Source organism: Bombus impatiens, unplaced genomic scaffold (assembly GCF_000188095.3).
Source record: "Bombus impatiens unplaced genomic scaffold, BIMP_2.2 scf_0181, whole genome shotgun sequence".
Taxonomy (NCBI): domain Eukaryota; kingdom Metazoa; phylum Arthropoda; class Insecta; order Hymenoptera; family Apidae; genus Bombus; species Bombus impatiens.
In genome coordinates this window covers 122385-131388 of record NT_176600.1, presented here as the reverse complement: position 1 = coordinate 131388, position 9004 = coordinate 122385, and the positions used below count along the sequence as shown (strand labels likewise).

The window sequence follows — 9004 nt, the reverse complement described above, 5'->3', positions numbered from 1 at the left end:
AAAATAAAGTTAATCGTATGCGTTTGCCACATACAGAGATCCGCGGGGGAGATCTGGCTTCGAAGAAGCTCGAACACGTTTCGTGTTCGGAACACGAATGCCAATATAGTTTCGAGCGAAGGTTTACCGCCGTGGTCGCTGGTACTCGTCACCTTGAGCCGGCGATTTAGGCACGTTCACAGAAAATACGCGTGTCATTCGGAATTCCTTGGTTCGCGACCGAGAAAATCGTCTTCAAGGATCACCATTACGCGTGCTCCTCGTGTCAGCGTTATTTATACCGTCGTTACGCCTCGATTTTCATTCCGTGCTTCCTTCGATCTTTCCTTTGCTTCATCACGCGCGTATCGTATACGCGCTGAAGCTGCATCCTCGCCGAAGCAAAAACGAGCAACCTTTTGTGGATGTTCTATCGTTTGTTGAAAAAGTTGTTAGTTATTGTTCGATGCTTGTTCGTGTTTCTTCGGGTTCTTAGCGCTATATACAAAAGTAACAAAAGGTAATGCTCGTTGTCTGTTTCCGTTCGAAGCGGCAAAGATCAAAGGAACGTAAAGAACACAGCGATAGAAACGAGTAAGCCTCTCGGTAGTCAAACCGATCAGCGAACGTAAAAGCTGCTACATATAAGCTGTATGGAAGAACGACAAATTTTCTTTGGAATCAACTATTACTTACATGGTCTCCTTATGAGAAATATATTTATGAAAATAAGATGTCTTTTTTCAGATGTTCAATACGAATTACCTAGCTGGATAACGTGAAATTGATAACTTTATAAAAAGTGGATTTAATCAATTTGCTCTGTAACATATACTTACAGCTTCTCTCTTTTTCTGTGCTCTTCATTCGTTCGATACCGTTTACAGTATACGGCAACAATAAGAAACGAAAAATACCTCGTTGTTGCTTCAACAAGGACGTAGCTTAACCGTCATCGTCTCGATATAGTATACTCCGGTATTCCATGGTGTTTCGATTCTCCCATTCGAGAAAATAGGCCGACGATTTCCCATGAACGACCTCGAAATAAAAACAGTAAAGATACGCAGCTGGTCTGACGATGAAATTATATTTGAACGACGATATGCTCCTCCTACTTTCCAGATTGTCACGAACGATCTAATGGAATCTGCAAACGACCAAAATGGCGTATATGGAGAACGTTGTTCGCGCGAAATGTTCCCGATTGCCGGTCTTTAAAGCTCTTTTAAAGGAATATGCCTGTATGATCGCGAACCGGGTCGTGCGTTATTCATGTCACACACGCGTGTGCGTAATATGCATGGGCGAACGAGAAAGGCTGATAGGTGAGCCCACGTGGGTTCTCTTATGTTCCTTTTCATGTACCGGGTGGAACCAAGTGTTCCAACCTCTAGCGATCGTAAAATCGATGCCTTCGAGATGTTTAGATTGGAAACCATAACCTTGAACTGACGTTTTCTCGTAAAGAAAAGGAAAGAACGAGAAAGAAAGTGTTCGTCCTTCGAGGCTTTACAATTTGAACATAGTTGACACGGTGAAACGAACAAAGAATATTTCGATCTTTTAACCTCGATTAGTCGGTATCGCATAAATAATTCAACTTTCTCGTTACTTCGAACTTGAACTTGCTGATTTTGATCATTCGATTCTATGGTACGTGTATCGGTATATTATATATAGATAGGATGAGATTAAATCTCATTGGTTGTATAGATCTCTATCGTCTATCGTGGATTATTGAATTTCAGAAATTAGTAGGTTAAAAATGCGAGATTATAATCTCGTGATTTCTCAACTTCCACTTTCTAATTTTGATTAATTACTTTCGTGAATTTCATCGACGTGATACACGTCGAAAGGAAGAAACGAAACTTGCCGAGTCTATTGAAGTTCAATTTTTTTCACCTCGACTATCCAGTTTTACAATTCAATAGGTTGCAAAATAACGATTAAACTTTCTTGTTCCTTAAACGTCAACTTTCTACCATCTATTATCCAATTCGACCCACGAACGTACCAGCACCACACACTAAAGACAAGAAATTAAAACGGCGCTTATATCGAACTTAAGAAATTAAATCTCCGAGAAGACTTAAGAAATAATACTCTGAAGGTAAATAAAAGTTTGAATCTCTTTGATTCCCCGAAACTACAGTCTTCTCTAACTACTCTATTTTTCCAAACGAACGCATCTCCGCGATTCGTTTGTCAAAAGCAAGAAACCGATCTTCCGCGACGACCGAAACTTGTCATCGCCTCCACCCTACGTTCGCAGCCTCCGAATAAATTCTCGATCTTTGGACTCGACAAAAAAGCAAACTTGGTCAAAAGGATTTTTCCCAACCACTCTTCGGTTCCTTTCCTACTATCCAACTTCCGGTCTAGATTACCAGCGAGTCGTTTCTCCGACTGCTGCGATTCTATCGATCGGCGAAGGACGCAGCTGAGAATGGCTTCTGATATCGACAGCGTGGAAATTTACGTGACTCGAGGACGATGGTGATTAAGCGAGCGCGGATCCCTTTGGTTGCCGCTTTCCAGCCAAGGACAGAGACGCGTGTCCTCACCCGTATCCTAGTCCGTGTTCGTTACGTCAGGTGTACGAATGTTTCCAAGCACCCTTTACATTCGATCACCCACACTGTGCACGCGATCGCGTACGAGAAGACAACACAACGTCGTGCGTACGCCTACGCGGCTTACGCCTTCGCGGCTCGTTGCATCAGGCCCCAGTGTTACAGGCCCAATAAAGGAGCACTCACACGCGCGCAGAGCGGGTAAAACGAGCCGCGATAAAGGAGAAAATAAAGGAACGACAAGAGGAGAGAAACTCGCGGCATAATTAATTCACGCGAGCTGAAACGAGCTGTGGAAGACGCCGAGAAGAGAAATTCCCTCTTGGATTGCGCAAAACTGACCCTTTGCTTCGTTCCTAACTCTACGATCGTCCTTTCGACGCGTCTATTAATTAATCGTTGCTCGAACGAATTACGATTGAATAGGTTTATGCTGTTTCTGGACGTTTTCGTGTAAAATACTATTTGGTTTCTTCTTGTCCTATAACTGCCGGAACCAGCGTAGAATATTTAATTATACAGAAAATTCAACGTTGCATGGAGTCGATTTTATAAATCCAATTGAACATAATTGCATAATATAATTACGTTTGTCGTGTTACATCCGCTACGTTGTGCCTATGCAAGAATTGGGAGTTTTAAGGTAGCTTTACAGCTAAGATCCAGCGTAGATTGGATTGATCTATATAGTCGTTATAGTTTACATGTATAGTAATCAAATATATATATGTACAGAGGAATTCACGTAATTGGAACAAGCCATATCTGTTTCTGACTGCAATTAGAAAAAATGTCGGAAGATGATGAATGGTCCGCGAGTGCAATCATGCACATGCATTTTAGTGCAATCATGCAAGTTGCACCATTTTTCTCAGTGGAAGCGTGTAATTTGTTGCATAGGTAAAATCCTCTCGTCATTCTATGTAAAAATGACGTTAGGTAACGTGCAACATAAAAATGATTAATTCGGGTGATGTGTATTTTGAATAAATTTCTTCGTTAACAGAGAAGCTGGTAAACTCCGTTACATACTTTGTACATATCGGAGATGAAAGGACATATCGGGACTTCCCTTTTGGAATGTTGCAAGAACCCCCAATACCCTAGTCCAGATTTTTACTATAGCTACGCTTAAGTAATAAAACTAAGAAATAGTTGTAATGTTCCAATCCGATTTTACGACGATGGGCTTGGGCTCGAAGTGACATAACGGGTCACTGAACGTAGCCACGATCGCGGGAGGGACGTGCACCTGACAGAGGTGTGGAATAATTATATAGCTCTCCTTAAAAACAAAGACAGGTAGGGAGAAGAATATATAAGGGCAGTTCCACTTGGACTGTAGGTGAGTTCATTCAGATAAATTTTACTCGTACGTGGAGTCATACGTGTATCACATCGCATTCGTCATCCCGTTGGCCGTGGATTCGTTATCGAACCTGAATTCGTTGTCATCGACATCTCGCCGCTGTTACTCACAGCCTCTTGTGGTGACCACATTTGTACCGATAAATATCAGCTATATAACCGCGATGGTAAATTCGAGCGTAAATGGTAAATTCGAACCCGACATATAGATTATATACAATTTCTAAGAAAGTTTCCGAAGAAATGAATAAGAAGGATTCACGTACGCGAGAATCGATAGCGGCAGCGTTAGAAATCGATTTTATTAATTTACGTAACGATGTTGTGAAAGTGAAATGTTACTTATTACGAACGATGCGATAGAAAGTATAACGATCTAAGAGAATAGTCTGCCGATCGACCATAAGATGCCGGACTTTACGCTGCAAGGCAAGGAGCAAGAGAATGACTAGTCGATGAACGAGATTAATGCGCGTTTCTAATTTCTCGAACTAGTAGTTAATCATAGCAGCTACTCGCCGCTTGCTATATCACTCAGAATGAAATATAACGTATCTTAAGAATCACTTCTACGCGTTGATGTATTATCGATAATCGTCGCAAAAGAATTGTACGTACCTCGTGACTAAATTAACGCAGGTCGAGCTGTTATGAGGTTAATTAAATCTACTCGTTGCGGCAACGTTAAAGCGTCGATTGTAAATTGATGTTTGCGCACGGGTGTAGGGTCGAGCAGCTTCGACGACAGCCAGTTTCGAGAGCCGTTCGATACACAAAGTTTCCTATCAGAGTCGAACAAGCGCAACCAATTTGCTTCGAACATGTGCTCGTTACCAATTGCTTCTTAAGTTTCGTCGTTGTAGTCGATAACAGCTCGACTAATGATACCTTTGCGAATATTAGAGAAAGTGAGATATGATAGATTTTTATATTATATTTTATATATTGATATAACGGAAGAATTTCTGAAACGGAGGATGAAAGACACGAGTAAATAGAATTTAAGTAAAATTATAGACAGAGTCTAGCTAATTTTTGTCGTTGCAGTCGAACAAAGAACGCTAATGCCACTCTTTACGTTGTACGATTTCTGCTTAACAAATTATAAAGTACAAGTCCGTTGTTTGGTTCGTTCCTTCCTAATCGTTACGACTTCGTAACGTGTGTTTTTCTTATCCTCCGTTGTTTAACGACCAGTTCCATAGTGTCTGTACTACGCGATTAAGCGATCGCTCGAATTAGAAGCTGTTCACCGCATCTGTTAATTTCTCGAAACTGATTTCACGTATTCAATGATATGCATGGTTTAATCAAGTTCTAGGTAATCACATATTATTACCTGTACAGTGTTAACTATGGTCGATGTCGGAAAAATCATTGAGAATTACTCTGCTTGATATAATATTGAAATCTGATTATATAATTCTCTCAACATCGAAAATGATCCACGATGGCTGAATAAATTATATCCTGCCTCTGTTTACCTTATTAATTCCCGGATAAAGTTACTTCATTAATTAATTGCTACATATGTATGTTACAGCAACAATTGAAATCGTATCTCATTAACAATTTTAAATTACACGTCAGCTGCTACCTTCGAATTATCAATTCAGATTTGTAACGTAGAGAGGATACTCTTTCGTTTCAAACACACAGACATCCATTGATATCGCTTTCACCGAATTTCTTTAATCCGTTAAAACAAGATAAATTTCAACGGCTAGAAAATGTTCAACAACGCGAATGACGCAGATAATATTACCGTATAATCGATTCGTTAGTTCGATTAATCTCTTGCAATTTTGCGATCTTACGGTCTAGAATATTTCCATCTATCGTGACTCCGAAGGCAAAATTCAACAGCGGTCGACGTGTTAACAGCGTTTCTTATCGAGATGAACAAAGATCACGAGTCGTAGGCGCGATCGAGGATCCCGTATTCCAAGTCCAACCGGCCGGAAGTCGTTCATTTGCCCGACGATATCTATGCAAAACAAAGTCAAGCCCGAGGAGCTCTCGCGGTTCTCCGGCTCGTGCTATTCGATTTCTTCGTTGGATAGTAAATGGTAGCTAGGAAACGATATTTGATGCCGACGCAATTGTACTCGCGACGTTGTTTTGCTCATCGATCCGCGGCACGGCACTTCGATAATTGCATCTAGTCATTTTTCACAAGTTGCACCTATACGCGTCGCCTTCTTCCATAGCGCGTAATGCATAATTCGATACGAAACGCTCTTCTAACCTTCGTATAATATTTCCTCGTTAAAACTTCGATCTTCGATCATTAAGCAGACGTTGGTAAATCGTCGGAGAGCGAGTGGTGGTAATTTTGAACTTTGTATCGTTTCCAAGTTATTGCGTGGAACGTGTGTTGGATGCTCGTAATCTGGTAAATACCGACAGATTTTTAACAAAGGTATCTGTCGTAAATACGCAATTGCGGTATTATTATATTTTTAAACGTTTGGTCACTTAGAACCTTTGACTCATCCTACATTTTTTGTATACTATCTCCTCTCCTATTACAACGTCGTTCGTTTCATTATCATACTTGTTACGCAAGAGAATTTGTTGCTAACTTGTAACTGGCGGTATGCAAAATTCCGCTGTTCGTAGAATTTCATAATATCGGATTCTCACGTGTAATTTGCAAAAGCTATTCGTAAAACTTCGTTTGTTCAATCATCGAACTCGTTACTGTCGTAATGTATAATATGTCGTGTGTATGTAAGATTTTATTAACGTTCGTAACTCGTAACTACTAACGTGTACAATTTCATTAATAATATCGGTTTGGTTATGCGAAAGAATGCCAGGTATCTAACGCGCGAAGGGAACAAGAAAATATTCGTTCTCGGAATAGTCGTGTCTTTTATCTTACATTTGCATGATAAAAGTAAGATAGAAACGAGGACAAATTGCTGCGCTAGAAACAGGATTGACATTGCGGCGCTTACTCGATAGCAGTCTGATGACGGGAATGTTTTCGGTTAAAAATATGACCGGCTGTGTTACCTATAATTAAACGCGGTCGATAGGCTGAGAAGTCAATCTAATTTCTTCCAACGCGAAAATAAATCCGTGCGCGCTTGACAGCTTGGTTAAATTTACACGCTGGTTTATTTACCGGATTTACTGCTATTATTTCACGGCAAATAGCAAAACCAGATTTATGATAATTAAACAGGAATACAAGTAACCTCAATATAATTTCCATTGAAGACAAAATATATCATGATCATAAATAAACGTACACACACGAATAAATGCACGTTACGTCAGAATCGATGCGCGTTCGAGAAAAATTCCTAATCGATGCATAATCGTCGAGGAAAAGTGTCGAAGAGGTGTAGAAAAAGGCAGATAGCTGGAATAAAGGGGAAAGTTAGATAGAGATATTTGAAGGGGAAGAAAGTGCAGTTTCGTGAAATGCAAAAGCGAAACTATGTACATAGCTGTGCGATGTAATATACATTAACAAATTTTTTAAGCATCTGTTTATTCTAATTTCTATGAAACGTTAAAATATTCCGTACGTAACTGCCGGAGACGTAATTTTATGATTTTTCCATTCGGAAAACAGTCATTTTCTATCCAAAGTGAGGCCGCAAATATTTACGTATGCATGGAAAGTATAAAGTTGCGTAACTATGCGAAGTATCCAAAGTATAGTCGCAAGATACTCGTTCTAATATTTAGTGAATGAAACAAATCTCTTAGATATCGTTTCTTTATCTTTTTCCACGAAAATACAAATTTGCATAAATATCTGCGATCTTATCGCTCGCAGGGATCGAAGGATGTTGTCAAACGATCCATGGAACAACCATTTATCGCGATGATCTTTTAGATCGCGATCAATGGCAGCTTAATTTCATCTCCATCGATGCGATTCGCGAGGCGGATATAATTTCTATCAATATCCTATTACCGAGCTATGCAAGAAATAGAGAGATCAATTTCATGCTCAACTAAATCGCGATTATCAGCGTGTCGTGTATCGAGAAATCCTCGAATCCGTGTGCATTTCATTGTGTCAGAGTGATGAATGGATTGCTCGTGTGTGTGTATTTTAATTAAACGTTGTCAGACCGATGAAAGGGTAAATTTCGCAGGATCCACGTACGTTCCATCCAGCTGCTGAAGCTTGATATTTTACATGTGCTATTTTATACTTTATAAGAGAATACAATCGATGAAAATAAATGTGCAACTCTCGATAGACAGACCAGGTCATCCCACGCGAGAGATAACATTTACAGAGGCAATGAATTAACTTAACTCGTTTGCTGTGAGAAACAGTTCAAATATAATTAAAGGAAATTCTTAAACTCGATAAAATACGATAAAATCTTTATTATTATCATAATCTGATGTTTTCACATCCCGTTAATTTCATTTGCAATTCTTTCGATCAATTTACCTAACTGAATTCTACTTTTTAAATATCGTGGTCGCGGTAGAGAATTCCAAGGATTTGTACAATATCTTTCTTTATTCCTATTATTTCATCTTCCACGATACAAGCTAGCTTTTGTCAAATTATGGAAATTTGATTTATATTGCCAAGCTTGCATAAAATATTCATTATCCAAATAGATTTTCTTATGCTTTAAAAAGCTGGCGAAGTTTGGTACTTTCGCTATGTAGATTACTTTATTTGCATACGTTCTCCAAGAATATACGTTTACATAATTTCTGCACATCACTGCCTCGATCTTAATAGCTTAACGGATAACGTTTCTGGTAGAACAATTCTTCTCGAAGACACCTATTGTCCTTTTATTCGAACAAATTGTTCTCCGTTTGCATTGTACGCTACTGTAACACCATTCGTAGCCATAAATAGCAGGTAATTAGAAAATTTAACAAGGAGAACATTCTTGCCCAGAAACGATTAACTAACCATAACATCGCGTAGAAAAATAACTGCACTTCGTCAGTCTAATAAGTACAGAGTTCATTCCTCCTCGGCTTATTCGTTCGTGTTTGCTGTCAACAGGCAAAAAGTATTTCCTGTTTTTATACAAGCACCGAAAGAACGAAGACACAGAACCGGCCTAAGAAAATGA

The 9004-nt window shown here is 39.4% G+C and overlaps 1 protein-coding gene across 1 annotated transcript in view; it reads left to right on the top strand.

The window, feature by feature from the left end:
* Positions 1–6247: 6247 nt before the first annotated feature.
* Positions 6248–9004, top strand: part of LOC100743782 (KN motif and ankyrin repeat domain-containing protein 2) — a 44336-nt gene continuing 41579 nt past the window's right edge. The window contains exon 1 of the mRNA XM_033319595.1: positions 6248–6348. The gene's annotated coding sequence lies outside the window, so the exon portion shown is untranslated. The remainder of the gene's footprint in view (positions 6349–9004) is intronic.